General features: G+C 39.5%; 34 non-coding genes and 7 pseudogenes across 34 annotated transcripts; all 41 read left to right on the top strand.

Moving 5' to 3' along the window:
* Positions 1 to 90: 90 nt before the first annotated feature.
* On the top strand, positions 91 to 209 carry LOC146034521 (5S ribosomal RNA). The gene has a single exon (XR_014459926.1). It is a non-coding gene; the product is annotated as a 5S ribosomal RNA (ribosomal RNA).
* Positions 210 to 552: 343 nt separating this feature from the next.
* On the top strand, positions 553 to 671 carry LOC146033091 (5S ribosomal RNA). The gene has a single exon (XR_014458501.1). It is a non-coding gene; the product is annotated as a 5S ribosomal RNA (ribosomal RNA).
* A 345-nt stretch (positions 672 to 1,016) lies between these two features.
* On the top strand, positions 1,017 to 1,135 carry LOC146031094 (5S ribosomal RNA). Its single transcript, XR_014456570.1, has one exon. It is a non-coding gene; the product is annotated as a 5S ribosomal RNA (ribosomal RNA).
* A 345-nt stretch (positions 1,136 to 1,480) lies between these two features.
* On the top strand, positions 1,481 to 1,599 carry LOC146032068 (5S ribosomal RNA). Its single transcript, XR_014457515.1, has one exon. It is a non-coding gene; the product is annotated as a 5S ribosomal RNA (ribosomal RNA).
* Positions 1,600 to 1,944: 345 nt separating this feature from the next.
* Positions 1,945 to 2,063, top strand: LOC146032581 (5S ribosomal RNA). Its single transcript, XR_014458008.1, has one exon. It is a non-coding gene; the product is annotated as a 5S ribosomal RNA (ribosomal RNA).
* A 345-nt stretch (positions 2,064 to 2,408) lies between these two features.
* On the top strand, positions 2,409 to 2,527 carry LOC146028537 (5S ribosomal RNA; annotated as a pseudogene).
* A 342-nt stretch (positions 2,528 to 2,869) lies between these two features.
* LOC146032676 (5S ribosomal RNA) lies at positions 2,870 to 2,988 on the top strand. The gene has a single exon (XR_014458100.1). It is a non-coding gene; the product is annotated as a 5S ribosomal RNA (ribosomal RNA).
* Positions 2,989 to 3,333: 345 nt separating this feature from the next.
* On the top strand, positions 3,334 to 3,452 carry LOC146034127 (5S ribosomal RNA). The gene has a single exon (XR_014459533.1). It is a non-coding gene; the product is annotated as a 5S ribosomal RNA (ribosomal RNA).
* A 342-nt stretch (positions 3,453 to 3,794) lies between these two features.
* LOC146030954 (5S ribosomal RNA) lies at positions 3,795 to 3,913 on the top strand. The gene has a single exon (XR_014456434.1). It is a non-coding gene; the product is annotated as a 5S ribosomal RNA (ribosomal RNA).
* A 341-nt stretch (positions 3,914 to 4,254) lies between these two features.
* Positions 4,255 to 4,373, top strand: LOC146031355 (5S ribosomal RNA). Its single transcript, XR_014456823.1, has one exon. It is a non-coding gene; the product is annotated as a 5S ribosomal RNA (ribosomal RNA).
* A 342-nt stretch (positions 4,374 to 4,715) lies between these two features.
* On the top strand, positions 4,716 to 4,834 carry LOC146031763 (5S ribosomal RNA). Its single transcript, XR_014457220.1, has one exon. It is a non-coding gene; the product is annotated as a 5S ribosomal RNA (ribosomal RNA).
* Positions 4,835 to 5,179: 345 nt separating this feature from the next.
* LOC146031328 (5S ribosomal RNA) lies at positions 5,180 to 5,298 on the top strand. The gene has a single exon (XR_014456796.1). It is a non-coding gene; the product is annotated as a 5S ribosomal RNA (ribosomal RNA).
* Positions 5,299 to 5,643: 345 nt separating this feature from the next.
* Positions 5,644 to 5,762, top strand: LOC146033753 (5S ribosomal RNA). Its single transcript, XR_014459161.1, has one exon. It is a non-coding gene; the product is annotated as a 5S ribosomal RNA (ribosomal RNA).
* Positions 5,763 to 6,107: 345 nt separating this feature from the next.
* On the top strand, positions 6,108 to 6,226 carry LOC146029266 (5S ribosomal RNA; annotated as a pseudogene).
* Positions 6,227 to 6,569: 343 nt separating this feature from the next.
* On the top strand, positions 6,570 to 6,688 carry LOC146034520 (5S ribosomal RNA). The gene has a single exon (XR_014459925.1). It is a non-coding gene; the product is annotated as a 5S ribosomal RNA (ribosomal RNA).
* A 343-nt stretch (positions 6,689 to 7,031) lies between these two features.
* LOC146033090 (5S ribosomal RNA) lies at positions 7,032 to 7,150 on the top strand. Its single transcript, XR_014458500.1, has one exon. It is a non-coding gene; the product is annotated as a 5S ribosomal RNA (ribosomal RNA).
* A 345-nt stretch (positions 7,151 to 7,495) lies between these two features.
* LOC146032664 (5S ribosomal RNA) lies at positions 7,496 to 7,614 on the top strand. The gene has a single exon (XR_014458089.1). It is a non-coding gene; the product is annotated as a 5S ribosomal RNA (ribosomal RNA).
* Positions 7,615 to 7,959: 345 nt separating this feature from the next.
* LOC146032067 (5S ribosomal RNA) lies at positions 7,960 to 8,078 on the top strand. The gene has a single exon (XR_014457514.1). It is a non-coding gene; the product is annotated as a 5S ribosomal RNA (ribosomal RNA).
* Positions 8,079 to 8,423: 345 nt separating this feature from the next.
* On the top strand, positions 8,424 to 8,542 carry LOC146032580 (5S ribosomal RNA). Its single transcript, XR_014458007.1, has one exon. It is a non-coding gene; the product is annotated as a 5S ribosomal RNA (ribosomal RNA).
* Positions 8,543 to 8,887: 345 nt separating this feature from the next.
* Positions 8,888 to 9,006, top strand: LOC146033779 (5S ribosomal RNA). The gene has a single exon (XR_014459188.1). It is a non-coding gene; the product is annotated as a 5S ribosomal RNA (ribosomal RNA).
* A 345-nt stretch (positions 9,007 to 9,351) lies between these two features.
* Positions 9,352 to 9,460, top strand: LOC146028883 (5S ribosomal RNA; annotated as a pseudogene).
* A 345-nt stretch (positions 9,461 to 9,805) lies between these two features.
* LOC146027589 (5S ribosomal RNA) lies at positions 9,806 to 9,924 on the top strand. Its single transcript, XR_014454983.1, has one exon. It is a non-coding gene; the product is annotated as a 5S ribosomal RNA (ribosomal RNA).
* A 342-nt stretch (positions 9,925 to 10,266) lies between these two features.
* LOC146030471 (5S ribosomal RNA) lies at positions 10,267 to 10,385 on the top strand. The gene has a single exon (XR_014455964.1). It is a non-coding gene; the product is annotated as a 5S ribosomal RNA (ribosomal RNA).
* A 345-nt stretch (positions 10,386 to 10,730) lies between these two features.
* LOC146031862 (5S ribosomal RNA) lies at positions 10,731 to 10,849 on the top strand. Its single transcript, XR_014457315.1, has one exon. It is a non-coding gene; the product is annotated as a 5S ribosomal RNA (ribosomal RNA).
* A 345-nt stretch (positions 10,850 to 11,194) lies between these two features.
* LOC146028074 (5S ribosomal RNA) lies at positions 11,195 to 11,313 on the top strand (annotated as a pseudogene).
* A 343-nt stretch (positions 11,314 to 11,656) lies between these two features.
* LOC146030469 (5S ribosomal RNA) lies at positions 11,657 to 11,775 on the top strand. Its single transcript, XR_014455962.1, has one exon. It is a non-coding gene; the product is annotated as a 5S ribosomal RNA (ribosomal RNA).
* Positions 11,776 to 12,120: 345 nt separating this feature from the next.
* On the top strand, positions 12,121 to 12,239 carry LOC146032653 (5S ribosomal RNA). Its single transcript, XR_014458078.1, has one exon. It is a non-coding gene; the product is annotated as a 5S ribosomal RNA (ribosomal RNA).
* A 345-nt stretch (positions 12,240 to 12,584) lies between these two features.
* LOC146028073 (5S ribosomal RNA) lies at positions 12,585 to 12,703 on the top strand (annotated as a pseudogene).
* A 343-nt stretch (positions 12,704 to 13,046) lies between these two features.
* LOC146030468 (5S ribosomal RNA) lies at positions 13,047 to 13,165 on the top strand. Its single transcript, XR_014455961.1, has one exon. It is a non-coding gene; the product is annotated as a 5S ribosomal RNA (ribosomal RNA).
* Positions 13,166 to 13,510: 345 nt separating this feature from the next.
* Positions 13,511 to 13,629, top strand: LOC146032097 (5S ribosomal RNA). Its single transcript, XR_014457542.1, has one exon. It is a non-coding gene; the product is annotated as a 5S ribosomal RNA (ribosomal RNA).
* Positions 13,630 to 13,974: 345 nt separating this feature from the next.
* On the top strand, positions 13,975 to 14,093 carry LOC146035097 (5S ribosomal RNA). The gene has a single exon (XR_014460500.1). It is a non-coding gene; the product is annotated as a 5S ribosomal RNA (ribosomal RNA).
* Positions 14,094 to 14,435: 342 nt separating this feature from the next.
* LOC146030466 (5S ribosomal RNA) lies at positions 14,436 to 14,554 on the top strand. Its single transcript, XR_014455960.1, has one exon. It is a non-coding gene; the product is annotated as a 5S ribosomal RNA (ribosomal RNA).
* A 345-nt stretch (positions 14,555 to 14,899) lies between these two features.
* LOC146030782 (5S ribosomal RNA) lies at positions 14,900 to 15,018 on the top strand. The gene has a single exon (XR_014456268.1). It is a non-coding gene; the product is annotated as a 5S ribosomal RNA (ribosomal RNA).
* Positions 15,019 to 15,363: 345 nt separating this feature from the next.
* Positions 15,364 to 15,482, top strand: LOC146028780 (5S ribosomal RNA; annotated as a pseudogene).
* Positions 15,483 to 15,825: 343 nt separating this feature from the next.
* LOC146032641 (5S ribosomal RNA) lies at positions 15,826 to 15,944 on the top strand. The gene has a single exon (XR_014458067.1). It is a non-coding gene; the product is annotated as a 5S ribosomal RNA (ribosomal RNA).
* Positions 15,945 to 16,289: 345 nt separating this feature from the next.
* Positions 16,290 to 16,408, top strand: LOC146032066 (5S ribosomal RNA). The gene has a single exon (XR_014457513.1). It is a non-coding gene; the product is annotated as a 5S ribosomal RNA (ribosomal RNA).
* Positions 16,409 to 16,753: 345 nt separating this feature from the next.
* On the top strand, positions 16,754 to 16,872 carry LOC146033194 (5S ribosomal RNA). Its single transcript, XR_014458604.1, has one exon. It is a non-coding gene; the product is annotated as a 5S ribosomal RNA (ribosomal RNA).
* Positions 16,873 to 17,217: 345 nt separating this feature from the next.
* On the top strand, positions 17,218 to 17,336 carry LOC146033400 (5S ribosomal RNA). The gene has a single exon (XR_014458809.1). It is a non-coding gene; the product is annotated as a 5S ribosomal RNA (ribosomal RNA).
* Positions 17,337 to 17,681: 345 nt separating this feature from the next.
* On the top strand, positions 17,682 to 17,800 carry LOC146028844 (5S ribosomal RNA; annotated as a pseudogene).
* A 341-nt stretch (positions 17,801 to 18,141) lies between these two features.
* Positions 18,142 to 18,260, top strand: LOC146034074 (5S ribosomal RNA). The gene has a single exon (XR_014459480.1). It is a non-coding gene; the product is annotated as a 5S ribosomal RNA (ribosomal RNA).
* Positions 18,261 to 18,605: 345 nt separating this feature from the next.
* LOC146031294 (5S ribosomal RNA) lies at positions 18,606 to 18,724 on the top strand. The gene has a single exon (XR_014456763.1). It is a non-coding gene; the product is annotated as a 5S ribosomal RNA (ribosomal RNA).
* The last annotated feature ends 88 nt before the right edge of the window (positions 18,725 to 18,812 follow it).

Raw genomic sequence — 18,812 nt, 5'->3', positions numbered from 1 at the left:
TTTTTTCAGTAAGCCAAAACAGTTAGGAAACTTTTTTATTAACTTACCTGGTTATAGAAGTAGAAGAGGGCAAAAAAGTGCCTGTATCTCACCTACAGCAATACCACATTAGATACGCCCAATCTCGTCTGATCTTGGAAGCTAAGCAGTGTTGGGCCTGGTTAGTACTTGGGTGGGAGACCACATGGAAACACCAGGTGCTGTAGGTTTTTTCTTATTACTGGCAAATTGTTTTTATTCTCTAGCTATTTAAATTGGAAACTTTTTTTTTATTGCCAGTACAGACATTTGGAAGAGGTCAAACAGACACAATAGCCATCACCTAAAAACTTACCACACTGTTTAGGCACAATTCCAACTGCTTTTGGCAGCTAAACCTTGTTGAGCCTCTTTAGTAGTTTAATTTGAGACCACCTGCTAATATCATGTCCTGTAGGTCTTTTTACATTACCAACACATGATTTTTTTCAGTAAGCCAATACAGTTAGGAAACTTTTTTATTAGCTTACCTGGTTATAGAAGTAGAAGAGGGCAAAATAGTGCCTGCATCTCACCTACAGCCATACCACATTGGATACGCCCAATCTCGTCTGATCTTGGAAGCTAAGCAATGTTGGGCCTTGTTAGTACTTGGGTGGGAGACCACATGGGAACACCAGGTGCTGTAGGCTTTTTCCCATTACTGGCAAATTGTTTTTATTCTCTAGCTATTTAAATTGGAAACTTTTTCTTTTTATTGCCGATACAGACATTTGGGAGAGGTCAAACAGACACAATAGCCATCACCTAAAGACTTACCACACTTTTTCGGCCCAATTCCAACTGCTTTTGGCAGCTAAACAATGTTGAGCCTCTTTAGTAGATTAATTTGAGACCACCTGCTTATATCATATCCTGTAGGTCTTTTTACATTACCAACACATGATTTTTTTCAGTAAGCCAAAACAGTTAGGAAACTTTTTTATTAGCTTACCTGGTTATAGAAGTAGAAGAGGGCAAAAAAGTGCTTGTATTTCACCTACAGCCATACCACATTGGATACGCCCAATCTCGTCTGATCTTGGAAGCTAAGCAGTGTTGGGCCTGGTTAGTACTTGGGTGGGAGACCACATGGGAACACCAGGTGCTGTAGGCTTTTTCCCATTACTGGCAAATTGTTTTTATTCTCTAGCTATTTAAATTGGAAACTTTTTCTTTTTATTGCCGATACAGACATTTGGGAGAGGTCAAACAGACACAATAGCCATCACCTAAAGACTTACCACACTTTTTCGGCCCAATTCCAACTGCTTTTGGCAGCTAAACAGTGTTGAGCCTCTTTAGTAGATTAATTTGAGACCACCTGCTTATATCATGTCCTGTATGTCTTTTTACATTACCAACACATGATTTTTCTCAGTAAGCCAATACAGTTAGGAAACTTTTTTATTAGCTTACCTGGTTATAGAAGAAGAAGAGGGCAAAATAGTGCCTGTATCTCACCTATAGCCATACCACATTGGATATGCCCAATCTCGTCTGATCTTGGAAGCTAAGCAATGTTGGGCCTGGTTAGTACTTGGGTGGGAGACCACATGGGAACACCAGGTGCTGTAGGCTTTTCCCCATTACTGGCAAATTGTTTTTATTCTCTAGCTATTTAAATTGGAAACTTTTTCTTTTTATTGCCGATACAGACATTTGGGAGAGGTCAAACAGACACAATAGCCATCACCTAAAGACTTACCACACTTTTTCGGCCCAATTCCAACTCCTTTTGGCAGCTAAACAGTGTTGAGCCTCTTTAGTAGATTAATTTGAGACCACCTGCTTATATCATGTCCTGTAGGTCTTTTTACATTACCAACACATGATTTTTTTCAGTAAGCCAAAACAGTTAGGAAACTTTTTTATTAGCTTACCTGGTTATAGAAGTAGAAGAGGGCAAAAAAGTACTTGTATTTCACCTGCAGCCATACCGCATTGGATACGCCCAATCTCGTCTGATCTTGGAAGCTAAGCAGTGTTGGGCCTGGTTAGTAGTTGGGTGGGAGACCACATGGGAACACCAGGTGCTGTAGGTTTTCCCCATTACTGGCAAATTGTTTTTATTCTCTAGCTTTTTAAATTGGAAACTTTTTTCTCTTTATTGCCAGTACAGACATTTGGAAGAGGTCAAACAGACACAATAGCCATCACCTAAAAACTTACCACACTGTTTAGGCCCAATTCCAACTGCTTTTGGCAGCTAAACAGTGTTGAGCCTCTTTAGTAGTTTAATTTGAGACCACCTGCTAATATCATGTCCTGTAGGTCTTTTTACATTACCAACACATGATTTTTTTCAGTAAGCCAATACAGTTAGGAAACTTTTTTATTAGCTTCCCTGGTTATAGAAGTAGAAGAGGGCAAAAAAGTGCTTGTATTCCATCTAAAGCCATTCCACATTGGATACGCCCAATCTCGTCTGATCTTGGAAGCTAAGCAGTGTTGTGCCTGGTTAGTACTTAGGTGGGAGACCACATGGGAACACCTGGTGCTGTAGAATTTTTTCCATTACTGGCAAATTGTTTTTATTCTCTAGCTATTTAAATTGGAAACTTTTTTTTATTGCCAGTACACACATTTGGAAGAGGTCAAACAGACACAATAGCCATCACCTAAAAACTTACCACACTGTTTAGGCCCAATTCCAACTGCTTTTGGCAGCTAAACAGTGTTGAGCCTCTTTAGTAGTTTAATTTGAGACCACCTGCTTATATCATGTCCTGTAGGTCTTTTTACATTACCAACACATGATTTTTTTCAGTAAGCCAAAACAGTTAGGACACTTTTTTATTAGCTTACCTGGTTATAGAAGTAGAAGTGGGCAAAAAAGTGCCTGTATCTCACCTACAGCCATACCACATTGGATACGCCCAATCTCGTCTGATCTTGGAAGCTAAGCAGTGTTGGGCCTGGTTAGTACTTGGGTGGGAGACCACATGGGAACACCAGGTGCTGTAGGTTTTTCCCATTACTGGCAAATTGTTTTTATTCTCTAGCATTTTAAATTGGAAACTTTTTTCTCTTTATTGCCAGTACAGACATTTGGAAGAGGTCAAACAGACACAATAGCCATCACCTAAAAACTTACCACACTGTTTAGGCCCAATTCCAACTGCTTTTGGCAGCTAAACAGTGTTGAGCCTCTTTAGTAGTTTAATTTGAGACCACCTGCTAATATCATGTCCTGTAGGTCTTTTTACATTACGAACACATGATTTTTTTCAGTAAGCCAATACAGTTAGGAAACTTTTTTATTAGCTTACCTGGTTATAGAAGTAGAAGAGGGCAAAAAAGTGCTTGTATTTCATCTACAGCCATACCACATTGGATACGCCCAATCTCGTCTGATCTTGGAAGCTAAGCAGTGTTGTGCCTGGTTAGTACTTGGGTGGGAGACCACATGGGAACACCTGGTGCTGTAGAATTTTTTCCATTACTGGCAAATTGTTTTTATTCTCTAGATATTTAAATTGGAAACTTTTTTTTATTGCCAGTACAGACATTTGGAAGAGGTCAAACAGACACAATAGCCATCACCTAAAAACTTACCACACTGTTTAGGCCCAATTCCAACTGCTTTTGGCAGCTAAACAGTGTTGAGCCTCTTTAGTAGTTTAATTTGAGACCACCTGCTTATATCATGTCCTGTAGGTTTTTTTACATTACCAACACATGATTTTTTTCAGTAAGCCAAAACAGTTAGGACACTTTTTAATTATCTTACCTGGTTATAGAAGTAGAAGAGGGCAAAAAAGTGCATGTATCTCACCTACAGCCATACCACTTTGGATACGCCCAATCTCGTCTGATCTTGGAAGCTAAGCAGTGTTGGGCCTGGTTAGTACTTGGGTGGGAGACCACATGGGAACACCAGGTGCTGTAGGTTTTTCCCATTACTGGCAAATTGTTTTTATTCTCTAGCTTTTTAAATTGGAAACTTTTTTTTATTGCCAGTACAGACATTTGGAAGAGGTCAAACAGACACAATAGCCATCACCTAAAAACTTACCACACTGTTTAGGCCCAATTCCAACTGCTTTTGGCAGCTAAACAGTGTTGAGCCTCTTTAGTAGTTTAATTTGAGACCACCTGCTAATATCATGTCCTGTAGGTCTTTTTACATTACCAACACATGATTTTTTTCAGTAAGCCAATACAGTTAGGAATCTTTTTTATTAACTTACCTGGTTATAGAAGTAGAAGAGAGCAAAAAAGTGCCTGTATCTCACCTACAGCCATACCACATTAGATGCGCCCAATCTCGTCTGATCTTGGAAGCTAAGCAGTGTTGGGCCTGGTTAGTACTTGGGTGGGAGACCACATGGGAACACCAGGTGCTGTAGGTTTTTTCTTATTACTGGCAAATTGTTTTTATTCTCTAGCTATTTAAATTGGAAACTTTTTTTTATTGCCAGTACAGACATTTGGAGGAGGTCAAACAGACACAATAGCCATCACCTAAACACTTACCACACTGTTTAGGCCCAATTCCAACTGCTTTTGGCAGCTAAACAGTGTTGAGCCTCTTTAGTAGTTTAATTTGAGACCACCTGCTTATATCATGTCCTGTAGGTCTTTTTACATTACCAACACATGATTTTTTTCAGTAAGCCAAAACAGTTAGGAAACTTTTTTATTAGCTTACCTGGTTATAGAAGTAGAAGAGGGCAAAAAAGTGCTTGTATTCCACCTACAGCCATACCATGTTGGATACGCCCAATCTCGTCTGATCTTGGAAGCTAAGCAGTGTTGGGCCTGGTTAGTACTTGGGTGGGAGACCACATGGGAACACCAGGTGCTGTAGGTTTTTCCCATTACTGGCAAATTGTTTTTCTTCTCTAGCTTTTTAAATTGGAAACTTTTTTCTCTTTATTGCCAGTACAGACATTTGGAAGAGGTCAAACAGACACAATAGCCATCACCTAAAAACTTACCACACTGTTTAGGCCCAATTCCAACTGCTTTTGGCAGCTAAACATTGTTGAGCCTCTTTAGTAGTTTAATTTGAGACCACCTGCTAATATCATGTCCTGTAGGTCTTTTTACATTACCAACACATGATTTTTTTCAGTAAGCCAATACAGTTAGGAAACTTTTTTATTAGCTTACCTGGTTATAGAAGTAGAAGAGGGCAAAATAGTGCCTGTATCTCACCTACAGCCATACCACATTGGATATGCCCAATCTCGTCTGATCTTGGAAGCTAAGCAATGTTGGGCCTGGTTAGTACTTGGGTGGGAGACCACATGGGAACACCAGGTGCTGTAGGCTTTTTCCCATTACTGGCAAATTGTTTTTATTCTCTAGCTATTTAAATTGGAAACTTTTTCTTTTTATTGCCGATACAGACATTTGGGAGAGGTCAAACAGACACAATAGCCATCACCTAAAGACTTACCACACTTTTTCGGCCCAATTCCAACTGCTTTTGGCAGCTAAACAGTGTTGAGCCTCTTTAGTAGATAAATTTGAGACCACCTGCTTATATCATGTCCTGTAGGTCTTTTTACATTACCAACACATGATTTTTTTCAGTAAGCCAAAACAGTTAGGAAACTTTTTTATTAGCTTACCGGGTTATAGAAGTAGAAGAGGGCAAAAAAGTGCTTGTATTTCACCTACAGCCATACCACATTGGATACGCCCAATCTTGTCTGATCTTGGAAGCTAAGCAGTGTTGGGCCTAGTTAGTACTTGGGTGGGAGACCACATGGGAACACCAGGTGCTGTAGGTTTTTCCCATTACTGGCAAATTTTTTTTATTCTCTAGCTTTTTAAATTGGAAACTTTTTTCTCTTTATTGCCAGTACAGACATTTGGAAGAGGTCAAACAGACACAATAGCCATCACCTAAAAACTTACCACACTGTTTAGGCCAAATTTTAACTGCTTTTGGCAGCTAAACAGTGTTGAGCCTCTTTAGTAGTTTAATTTGAGACCACCTGCTAATACCATGTCCTGTAGGTCTTTTTACATTGCCAACACATGATTTTTTTCAGTAAGCCAATACAGTTAGGATACTTTTTTATTAACTTACCTGGTTATAGAAGTAGAAGAGGGCAAAAAAGTGCCTATATCTCACCTGCAGCCATACCACATTAGATATGCCGAATCTCGTGTGATCTTGAAAGCTAAGCAGTGTTGGGCCTGGTTAGTACTTGGGAGGGAGGCCACATGGGAACACCAGGTGCTGTAGGTTTTTTCTTATTACTGGCAAATTGTTTTTATTCTCTAGCTATTTAAATTGGAAAAAAAACTTTTATTGCCAGTACAGACATTTGGAAGAGGTCAAACAGACACAATAGCCATCACCTAAAAACTTACCACACTGTTTAGGCCCAATTCCAACTGCTTTTGGCAGCTAAACAGTGTTGAGCCTCTTTAGTAGTTTAATTTGAGACCACCTGCTTATATCATGTCCTGTAGGTCTTTTTACATTACCAACACATGATTTTTTTCAGTAAGCCAAAACAGTTAGGAAACTTTTTTATTAACTTACCTGGTTATAGAAGTAGAAAAGGGCAAAAAAGTGCCTGTATCTCACCTACAGCAATACCACATTAGATACGCCCAATCTCGTCTGATCTTGGAAGCTAAGCAGTGTTGGGCCTGGTTAGTACTTGGGTGGGAGACCACATGGAAACACCAGGTGCTGTAGGTTTTTTCTTATTACTGGCAAATTGTTTTTATTCTCTAGCTATTTAAATTGGAAACTTTTTTTTTATTGCCAGTACAGACATTTGGAAGAGGTCAAACAGACACAATAGCCATCACCTAAAAACTTACCACACTGTTTAGGTACAATTCCAACTGCTTTTGGCAGCTAAACCTTGTTGAGCCTCTTTAGTAGTTTAATTTGAGACCACCTGCTAATATCATGTCCTGTAGGTCTTTTTACATTACCAACACATGATTTTTTTCAGTAAGCCAATACAGTTAGGAAACTTTTTTATTAGCTTACCTGGTTATAGAAGTAGAAGAGGGCAAAATAGTGCCTGTATCTCACCTACAGCCATACCACATTGGATACGCCCAATCTCGTCTGATCTTGGAAGCTAAGCAATGTTGGGCCTTGTTAGTACTTGGGTGGGAGACCACATGGGAACACCAGGTGCTGTAGGCTTTTTCCCATTACTGGCAAATTGTTTTTATTCTCTAGCTATTTAAATTGGAAACTTTTTCTTTTTATTGCCGATACAGACATTTGGGAGAGGTCAAACAGACACAATAGCCATCACCTAAAGACTTACCACACTTTTTCGGCCCAATTCCAACTGCTTTTGGCAGCTAAACAGTGTTGAGCCTCTTTAGTAGATTAATTTGAGACCACCTGCTTATATCATGTCCTGTAGGTCTTTTTACATTACCAACACATGATTTTTTTCAGTAAGCCAAAACAGTTAGGAAACTTTTTTATTAGCTTACCTGGTTATAGAAGTAGAAGAGGGCAAAAAAGTGCTTGTATTTCACCTACAGCCATACCACATTGGATACGCCCAATCTCGTCTGATCTTGGAAGCTAAGCAGTGTTGGGCCTGGTTAGTACTTGGGTGGGAGACCACATGGGAACACCAGGTGCTGTAGGTTTTTCCCATTACTGGCAAATTGTTTTTATTCTCTAGCTTTTTAAATTGGAAACTTTTTTCTCTTTATTGCCAGTAGAGACATTTGGAAGAGGTCAAACAGACACAATAGCCATCACCTAAAAACTTACCACACTGTTTAGGCCCAATTCCAACTGCTTTTGGCAGCTAAACAGTGTTGAGCCTCTTTAGTAGTTTAATTTGAGACCACCTGCTAATATCATGTCCTGTATGTCTTTTTACATTACCAACACATGATTTTTCTCAGTAAGCCAATACAGTTAGGAAACTTTTTTATTAGCTTACCTGGTTATAGAAGAAGAAGAGGGCAAAATAGTGCCTGTATCTCACCTATAGCCATACCACATTGGATATGCCCAATCTCGTCTGATCTTGGAAGCTAAGCAATGTTGGGCCTGGTTAGTACTTGGGTGGGAGACCACATGGGAACACCAGGTGCTGTAGGCTTTTCCCCATTACTGGTAAATTGTTTTTATTCTCTAGCTATTTAAATTGGAAACTTTTTCTTTTTATTGCCGATACAGACATTTGGGAGAGGTCAAACAGACACAATAGCCATCACCTAAAGACTTACCACACTTTTTCGGCCCAATTCCAACTGCTTTTGGCAGCTAAACAGTGTTGAGCCTCTTTAGTAGATTAATTTGAGACCACCTGCTTATATCATGTCCTGTAGGTCTTTTTACATTACCAACACATGATTTTTTTCAGTAAGCCAAAACAGTTAGGAAACTTTTTTATTAGCTTACCTGGTTATAGAAGTAGAAGAGGGCAAAAAAGTACTTGTATTTCACCTGCAGCCATACCGCATTGGATACGCCCAATCTCGTCTGATCTTGGAAGCTAAGCAGTGTTGGGCCTGGTTAGTAGTTGGGTGGGAGACCACATGGGAACACCAGGTGCTGTAGGTTTTCCCCATTACTGGCAAATTGTTTTTATTCTCTAGCTTTTTAAATTGGAAACTTTTTTCTCTTTATTGCCAGTACAGACATTTGGAAGAGGTCAAACAGACACAATAGCCATCACCTAAAAACTTACCACACTGTTTAGGCCCCATTCCAACTGCTTTTGGCAGCTAAACATTGTTGAGCCTCTTTAGTAGTTTAATTTGAGACCACCTGCTAATATCATGTCCTGTATGTCTTTTTACATTACCAACACATGATTTTTCTTAGTAAGCCAATACAGTTAGGAAACTTTTTTATTAGCTTACCTGGTTATAGAAGTAGAAGAGGGCAAAATAGTGCCTGTATCTCACCTCCAGCCATACCACATTGGATATGCCCAATCTCGTCTGATCTTGGAAGCTAAGCAATGTTGGGCCTGGTTAGTACTTGGGTGGGAGACCACATGGGAACACCAGGTGCTGTAGGCTTTTCCCCATTACTGGCAAATTGTTTTTATTCTCTAGCTATTTAAATTGGAAACTTTTTCTTTTTATTGCCGATACAGACATTTGGGAGAGGTCAAACAGACACAATAGCCATCACCTAAAGACTTACCACACTTTTTCGGCCCAATTCCAACTGCTTTTGGCAGCTAAACAGTGTTGAGCCTCTTTAGTAGATTAATTTGAGACCACCTGCTTATATCATGTCCTGTAGGTCTTTTTACATTACCAACACATGATTTTTTTCAGTAAGCCAAAACAGTTAGGAAACTTTTTTATTAGCTTACCTGGTTATAGAAGTAGAAGAGGGCAAAAAAGTGCTTGTATTTTATCTACAGCCATACCACATTGGATGCGCCTGATCTTGGAAGCTAAGCAGTGTTGGGCCTGGTTAGTACTTGGGTGGGAGACCACATGGGAACACCAGGTGCTGTAGGTTTTCCCCATTACTGGCAAATTGTTTTTATTCTCTAGCTTTTTAAATTGGAAACTTTTTTCTCTTTATTGCCAGTACAGACATTTGGAAGAGGTCAAACAGACACAATAGCCATCACCTAAAAACTTACCACACTGTTTAGGCCCAATTCCAACTGCTTTTGGCAGCTAAACAGTGTTGAGCCTCTTTAGTAGTTTAATTTGAGACCACCTGCTAATATCATGTCTTTTAGGTCTTTTTACATTACCAACACATGATTTTTTTCAGTAAGCCAATATAGTTAGGAAACTTTTTTATTAGCTTACCTGGTTATAGAAGTAGAAGAGGGCAAAAAAGTGCTTGTATTTCATCTACAGCCATACCACATTGGATACGCCCAATCTCGTCTGATCTTGGAAGCTAAGCAGTGTTGTGCCTGGTTAGTACTTGGGTAGGAGACCACATGGGAACACCTGGTGCTGTAGAATTTTTTCCATTACTGGCAAATTGTTTTTATTCTCTAGCTATTTAAATTGGAAACTTTTTTTTATTGCCAGTACAGACATTTGGAAGAGGTCAAACAGACACAATAGCCATCACCTAAAAACTTACCACACTGTTTAGGCCTAATTCCAACTGCTTTTGGCAGCTAAACATTGTTGAGCCTCTTTAGTAGTTTAATTTGAGACCACCTGCTAATATCATGTCCTGTAGGTCTTTTTACATTACCAACACATGATTTTTTTCAGTAAGCCAATACAGTTAGGAAACTTTTTTATTAGCTTACCTGGTTATAGAAGTAGAAGAGGGCAAAATAGTGCCTGTATCTCACCTACAGCCATACCACATTGGATACGCCCAATCTCGTCTGATCTTGGAAGCTAAGCAATGTTGGGCCTGGTTAGTACTTGGGTGGGAGACCACATGGGAACACCAGGTGCTGTAGGCTTTTTCCCATTACTGGCAAATTGTTTTTATTCTCTAGCTATTTAAATTGGAAACTTTTTCTTTTTATTGCCGATACAGACATTTGGGAGAGGTCAAACAGACACAATAGCCATCACCTAAAGTCTTACCACACTTTTTCGGCCCAATTCCAACTGCTTTTGGCAGCTAAACAGTGTTGAGCCTCTTTAGTAGATTAATTTGAGACCACCTGCTTATATCATGTCCTGTAGGTCTTTTTACATTACCAACAGATGATTTTTTTCAGTAAGCCAAAACAGTTAGGAAACTTTTTTATTAGCTTACCGGGTTATAGAAGTAGAAGAGGTCAAAAAAGTGCTTGTATTTCACCTACAGCCATACCACATTGGATACGCCCAATCTCGTCTGATCTTGGAAGCTAAGCAGTGTTGGGCCTAGTTAGTACTTGGGTGGGAGACCACATGGGAACACCAGGTGCTGTAGGTTTTTCCCATTACTGGCAAATTGTTTTTATTCTCTAGCTTTTTAAATTGGAAACTTTTTTCTCTTTATTGCCAGTACAGACATTTGGAAGAGGTCAAACAGACACAATAGCCATCACCTAAAAACTTACCACACTGTTTAGGCCCAATTCTAACTGCTTTTGGCAGCTAAACAGTGTTGAGCCTCTTTAGTAGTTTAATTTGAGACCACCTGCTAATACCATGTCCTGTAGGTCTTTTTACATTGCCAACACATGATTTTTTTCAGTAAGCCAATACAGTTAGGATACTTTTTTATTAACTTACCTGGTTATAGAAGTAGAAGAGGGCAAAAAAGTGCCTGTATCTCACCTACAGCCATACCACATTAGATACGCCCAATCTCGTGTGATCTTGAAAGCTAAGCAGTGTTGGGCCTGGTTAGTACTTGGGAGGGAGGCCACATGGGAACACCAGGTGCTGTAGGTTTTTTCTTATTACTGGCAAATTGTTTTTATTCTCTAGCTATTTAAATTGGAAAAAAAACTTTTATTGCCAGTACAGACATTTGGAAGAGGTCAAACAGACACAATAGCTATCACCTAAAAACTTACCACACTGTTTAGGCCCAATTCCAACTGCTTTTGGCAGCTAAACATTGTTGAGCCTCTTTAGTAGTTTAATTTGAGACCACCTGCTAATATCATGTCCTGTAGGTCTTTTTACATTACCAACACATGATTTTTTTCAGTAAGCCAATACAGTTAGGAAACTTTTTTATTAGCTTACCTGGTTATAGAAGTAGAAGAGGGCAAAATAGTGCCTGTATCTCACCTACAGCCATACCACATTGGATACGCCCAATCTCGTCTGATCTTGGAAGCTAAGCAATGTTGGGCCTGGTTAGTACTTGGGTGGGAGACCACATGGGAACACCAGGTGCTGTAGGCTTTTTCCCATTACTGGCAAATTGTTTTTATTCTCTAGCTATTTAAATTGGAAACTTTTTCTTTTTATTGCCGATACAGACATTTGGGAGAGGTCAAACAGACACAATAGCCATCACCTAAAGACTTACCACACTTTTTCGGCCCAATTCCAACTGCTTTTGGCAGCTAAACAGTGTTGAGCCTCTTTAGTAGATTAATTTGAGACCACCTGCTTATATCATGTCCTGTAGGTCTTTTTACATTACCAACACATGATTTTTTTCAGTAAGCCAAAACAGTTAGGAAACTTTTTTATTAGCTTACCTGGTTATAGAAGTAGAAGAGGGCAAAAAAGTGCTTGTATTTCACCTACAGCCATACCACATTGGATACGCCCAATCTCGTCTGATCTTGGAAGCTAAGCAGTGTTGGGCCTGGTTAGTACTTGGGTGGGAGACCACATGGGAACACCAGGTGCTGTAGGTTTTTCCCATTACTGGCAAATTGTTTTTATTCTCTAGCTTTTTAAATTGGAAACTTTTTTCTCTTTATTGCCAGTACAGACATTTGGAAGAGGTCAAACAGACACAATAGCCATCACCTAAAAACTTACCACACTGTTTAGGCCCAATTCTAACTGCTTTTGGCAGCTAAACAGTGTTGAGCCTCTTTAGTAGTTTAATTTGAGACCACCTGCTAATACCATGTCCTGTAGGTCTTTTTACATTGCCAACACATGATTTTTTTCAGTAAGCCAATACAGTTAGGATACTTTTTTATTAACTTACCTGGTTATAGAAGTAGAAGAGGGCAAAAAAGTGCCTGTATCTCACCTACAGCCATACCACATTAGATACGCCCAATCTCGTGTGATCTTGAAAGCTAAGCAGTGTTGGGCCTGGTTAGTACTTGGGAGGGAGGCCACATGGGAACACCAGGTGCTGTAGGTTTTTTCTTATTACTGGCAAATTGTTTTTATTCTCTAGCTATTTAAATTGGAAAAAAAACTTTTATTGCCAGTACAGACATTTGGAAGAGGTCAAACAGACACAATAGCCATCACCTAAAAACTTACCACACTGTTTAGGCCCAATTCCAACTGCTTTTGGCAGCTAAACATTGTTGAGCCTCTTTAGTAGTTTAATTTGAGACCACCTGCTAATATCATGTCCTGTAGGTCTTTTTACATTACCAACACATGATTTTTTTCAGTAAGCCAATACAGTTAGGAAACTTTTTTATTAGCTTACCTGGTTATAGAAGTAGAAGAGGGCAAAATAGTGCCTGTATCTCACCTACAGCCATACCACATTGGATACGCCCAATCTCGTCTGATCTTGGAAGCTAAGCAATGTTGGGCCTGGTTAGTACTTGGGTGGGAGACCACATGGGAACACCAGGTGCTGTAGGCTTTTTCCCATTACTGGCAAATTGTTTTTATTCTCTAGCTATTTAAATTGGAAACTTTTTCTTTTTATTGCCGATACAGACATTTGGGAGAGGTCAAACAGACACAATAGCCATCACCTAAAGACTTACCACACTTTTTCGGCCCAATTCCAACTGCTTTTGGCAGCTAAACAGTGTTGAGCCTCTTTAGTAGATTAATTTGAGACCACCTGCTTATATCATGTCCTGTAGGTCTTTTTACATTACCAACACATGATTTTTTTCAGTAAGCCAAAACAGTTAGGAAACTTTTTTATTAGCTTACCTGGTTATAGAAGTAGAAGAGGGCAAAAAAGTGCTTGTATTTCACCTACAGACATACCACATTGGATACGCCCAATCTCGTCTGATCTTGGAAGCTAAGCAGTGTTGGGCCTGGTTAGTACTTGGGTGGGAGACCACATGGGAACACCAGGTGCTGTAGGTTTTTCCCATTACTGGCAAATTGTTTTTATTCTCTAGCTTTTTAAATTGGAAACTTTTTTCTCTTTATTGCCAGTACAGACATTTGGAAGAGGTCAAACAGACACAATAGCCATCACTTAAAATCTTACCACACTGTTTAGGCCCAATTCCAACTGCTTTTGGCAGCTAAACAGTGTTGAGCCTCTTTAGTAGTTTAATTTGAGACCACCTGCTAATATCATGTCCTGTAGGTCTTTTTACATTACCAACACATGATTTTTTTCAGTAAGCCAATACAGTTAGGAAACTTTTTTATTAGCTTACCTGGTTATAGAAGTAGAAGAGGGCAAAATAGTGCCTGTATCTCACCTACAGCCATACCACATTGGATACGCCCAATCTCGTCTGATCTTGGAAGCTAAGCAGTGTTGTGCCTGGTTAGTACTTGGGTGGGAGACCACATGGGAACACCTGGTGCTGTAGAATTTTTTCCATTACTGGCAAATTGTTTTTATTCTCTAGCTATTTAAATTGGAAACTTTTTTTTATTGCCAGTACAGACATTTGGAAGAGGTCAAACAGACACAATAGCCATCACCTAAAAACTTACCACACTGTTTAGGCCCAATTCCAACTGCTTTTGGCAGCTAAACATTGTTGAGCCTCTTTAGTAGTTTAATTTGAGACCACCTGCTAATATCATGTCCTGTAGGTCTTTTTACATTACCAACACATGATTTTTTTCAGTAAGCCAATACAGTTAGGAAACTTTTTTATTAGCTTACCTGGTTATAGAAGTAGAAGAGGGCAAAATAGTGCCTGTATCTCACCTACAGCCATACCACATTGGATACGCCCAATCTCGTCTGATCTTGGAAGCTAAGCAATGTTGGGCCTGGTTAGTACTTGGGTGGGAGACCACATGGGAACACCAGGTGCTGTAGGCTTTTTCCCATTACTGGCAAATTGTTTTTATTCTCTAGCTATTTAAATTGGAAACTTTTTCTTTTTATTGCCGATACAGACATTTGGGAGAGGTCAAACAGACACAATAGCCATCACCTAAAGTCTTACCACACTTTTTCGGCCCAATTCCAACTGCTTTTGGCAGCTAAACAGTGTTGAGCCTCTTTAGTAGATTAATTTGAGACCACCTGCTTATATCATGTCCTGTAGGTCATTTTACATTACCAACACATGATGTTTTTCAGTAAGCCAAAACAGTTAGGAAACTTTTTTATTAGCTTACCTGGTTATAGAAGTAGAAGAGGGCAAAAAAGTGCTTGTATTTCATCTACAGCCATACCACATTGGATACGCCCAATCTCGTCTGATCTTGGAAGCTAAGCAGTGTTGGGCCTGGTTAGTACTTGGGTGGGAGACCACATGGGAACACCAGGTGCTGTAGGTTATTCCCATTACTGGCAAATTGTTTTTATTCTCTAGCTTTTTAAATTGGAAACTTTTTTCTCTTTATTGCCAGTACAGACATTTGGAAGAGGTCAAACAGACACAATAGCCATCACCTAAAAACTTACCACACTGTTTAGGCCCAATTCTAACTGCTTTTGGCAGCTAAACAGTGTTGAGCCTCTTTAGTAGTTTAATTTGAGACCACCTGCTAATACCATGTCCTGTAGGTCTTTTTACATTGCCAACACATGATTTTTTTCAGTAAGCCAATACAGTTAGGATACTTTTTTATTAACTTACCTGGTTATAGAAGTAGAAGAGGGCAAAAAAGTGCCTGTATCTCACCTACAGCCATACCACATTAGATACGCCCAATCTCGTGTGATCTTGAAAGCTAAGCAGTGTTAGGCCTGGTTAGTACTTGGGAGGGAGGCCACATGGGAACACCAGGTGCTGTAGGTTTTTTCTTATTACTGGCAAATTGTTTTTATTCTCTAGCTATTTAAATTGGAAAAAAAACTTTTATTGCCAGTACAGACATTTGGAAGAGGTCAAACAGACACAATAGCCATCACCTAAAAACTTACCACACTGTTTAGGCCCAATTCCAACTGCTTTTGGCAGCTAAACATTGTTGAGCCTCTTTAGTAGTTTAATTTGAGACCACCTGCTAATATCATGTCCTGTAGGTCTTTTTACATTACCAACACATGATTTTTTTCAGTAAGCCAATACAGTTAGGAAACTTTTTTATTAGCTTACCTGGTTATAGAAGTAGAAGAGGGCAAAATAGTGCCTGTATCTCACCTACAGCCATACCACATTGGATACGCCCAATCTCGTCTGATCTTGGAAGCTAAGCAGTGTTGGGCCTGGTTAGTACTTGGGTGGGAGACCACATGGGAACACCAGGTGCTGTAGGTTATTCCCATTACTGGCAAATTGTTTTTATTCTCTAGCTTTTTAAATTGGAAACTTTTTTCTCTTTATTGCCAGTACAGACATTTGGAAGAGGTCAAACAGACACAATAGCCATCACCTAAAAACTTACCACACTGTTTAGGCCCAATTCCAACTGCTTTTGGCAGCTAAACATTGTTGAGCCTCTTTAGTAGTTTAATTTGAGACCACCTGCTAATATCATGTCCTGTATGTCTTTTTACATTACCAACACATGATTTTTCTCAGTAAGCCAATACAGTTAGGAAACTTTTTTATTAGCTTACCTGGTTATAGAAGTAGAAGAGGGCAAAATAGTGCCTGTATCTCACCTATAGCCATACCACATTGGATATGCCCAATCTCGTCTGATCTTGGAAGCTAAGCAATGTTGGGCCTGGTTAGTACTTGGGTGGGAGACCACATGGGAACACCAGGTGCTGTAGGCTTTTCCCCATTACTGGCAAATTGTTTTTATTCTCTAGCTATTTAAATTGGAAACTTTTTCTTTTTATTGCCGATACAGACATTTGGGAGAGGTCAAACAGACACAATAGCCATCACCTAAAGACTTACCACACTTTTTCGGCCCAATTCCAACTGCTTTTGGCAGCTAAACAGTGTTGAGCCTCTTTAGTAGATTAATTTGAGACCACCTGCTTATATCATGTCCTGTAGGTCTTTTTACATTACCAACACATGATTTTTTTCAGTAAGCCAAAACAGTTAGGAAACTTTTTTATTAGCTTACCTGGTTATAGAAGTAGAAGAGGGCAAAAAAGTACTTGTATTTCACTTGCAGCCATACCACATTGGATACGCCCAATCTCGTCTGATCTTGGAAGCTAAGCAGTGTTGGGCCTGGTTAGTAGTTGGGTGGGAGACCACATGGGAACACCAGGTGCTGTAGGTTTTCCCCATTACTGGCAAATTGTTTTTATTCTCTAGCTTTTTAAATTGGAAACTTTTTTCTCTTTATTGCCAGTACAGACATTTGGAAGAGGTCAAACAGACACAATAGCCATCACCTAAAAACTTACCACACTGTTTAGGCCCAATTCCAACTGCTTTTGGCAGCTAAACAGTGTTGAGCCTCTTTAGTAGTTTAATTTGAGACCATCTGCTTATAAAATGTCCTGTAGGTTTTTTTACATTACCAACACATGATTTTTTTCAGTAAGCCAAAACAGTTAGGACACTTTTTTATTAGCTTACCTGGTTATAGAAGTAGAAGAGGGCAAAAAAGTGCCTGTATCTCACCTACAGCCATTCCACATTGGATACGCCCAATCTCATCTGATCTTGGAAGCTAAGCAGTGTTGTGCCTGGTTAGTACTTGGGTGGGAGACCACATGGGAACACCTGGTGCTGTAGGTTTTTCCCATTACTGGCAAATTGTTTTTATTCTCTAGCTATTTAAATTGGAAACTTTTTTCTCTTTATTGCCAGTACAGACATTTGAAAGAGGTCAAACAGACACAATAGCCATCACCTAAAAACTTACCACACTGTTTAGGCCCAATTCCAACTGCTTTTGGCAGCTAAACATTGTTGAGCCTCTTTAGTAATTTAATTTGAGACCACCTGCTAATATCATGTCCTGTAGGTCTTTTTACATTACCAACACATGATTTTTTTCAGTAAGCCAATACAGTTAGGAAACTTATTTATTAGCTTACCTGGTTATAGAAGTAGAAGAGGGCAAAAAAGTGCTTGCATTTCACCTACAGCCATACCACATTGGATACGCCCAATCTTGTCTGATCTTGGAAGCTAAGCAGTGTTGGGCCTGGTTAGTATTTGCGTGGGAGACCACATGGGAACACCTTGTGGTGTAGGTTTTTTTCCATTACTGGCAAATTGTTTATATTCTCTAGCTATTTAAATTGGAAACTTTTTTTTATTGCCAGTACAGACATTTGGAAGAGGTCAAACAGACACAATAGCCATCACCTAAAAACTTACCACACTGTTTAGGCCCAATTCCAACTGCTTTTGGCAGCTAAACAGTGTTGAGCCTCTTTAGTAGTTTAATTTGAGACCACCTGCTAATATCATGTCCTGTAGGTCTTTTTACATTACCAACACATGATTTTTTCAGTTGGCCAATACAGTTAGGAAACTTTTTTATTAACTTACCTGGTTATAGAAGTAGAAGAGGGCAAAATAGTGCTTGTATCTCATCTACAGCCATGCCACATTAGATACGCCCAATCTCATCTGATCTTGGAAGCTAAGCAGTGTTGGGCCTGGTTAGTACTTGGGTGGGAGACCACATGGGAACACCAGGTGCTGTAGGCTTTTTCCCATTACTGGCAAATTGTTTTTATTCTCTAGCTATTTAAATTGGAAACTTTTTCTTTTTATTGCCGATACAGACATTTGGGAGAGGTCAAACAGACACAATAGCCATCACCTAAAGACTTACCACACTTTTTCGGCCCAATTCCAACTGCTTTTGGCAGCTAAACAGTGTTGAGCCTCTTTAGTAGATTAATTTGAGACCACCTGCTTATATCATGTCCTGTAGGTTTTTTTACATTACCAACACATGATTTTTTTCAGTAAGCCAAAACAGTTAGGAAACTTTTTTATTAGCTTACCTGGTTATAGAAGTAGAAGAGGGCAAAAAAGTGCTTGTATTTCACCTACAGCCATACCACATTGGATACGCCCAATTTCGTCTGATCTTGGAAGCTAAGCAGTGTTGGGCCTGGTTAGTACTTGGGTGGGAGACCACATGGGAACACCAGGTGCTGTAGGTTTTTCCCATTACTGGCAAATTGTTTTTATTCTCTAGCTTTTTAAATTGGAAACTTTTTTCTCTTTATTGCCAGTACAGACATTTGGAAG

This window comes from Crinia signifera, chromosome 8 (genome assembly GCF_055691185.1).
Source record: "Crinia signifera chromosome 8, ASM5569118v1, whole genome shotgun sequence".
Lineage (NCBI taxonomy): Eukaryota > Metazoa > Chordata > Amphibia > Anura > Myobatrachidae > Crinia > Crinia signifera.
Note: the sequence above shows the minus strand (reverse complement) of the source record. Positions and strands in the feature narration are given on the sequence as shown.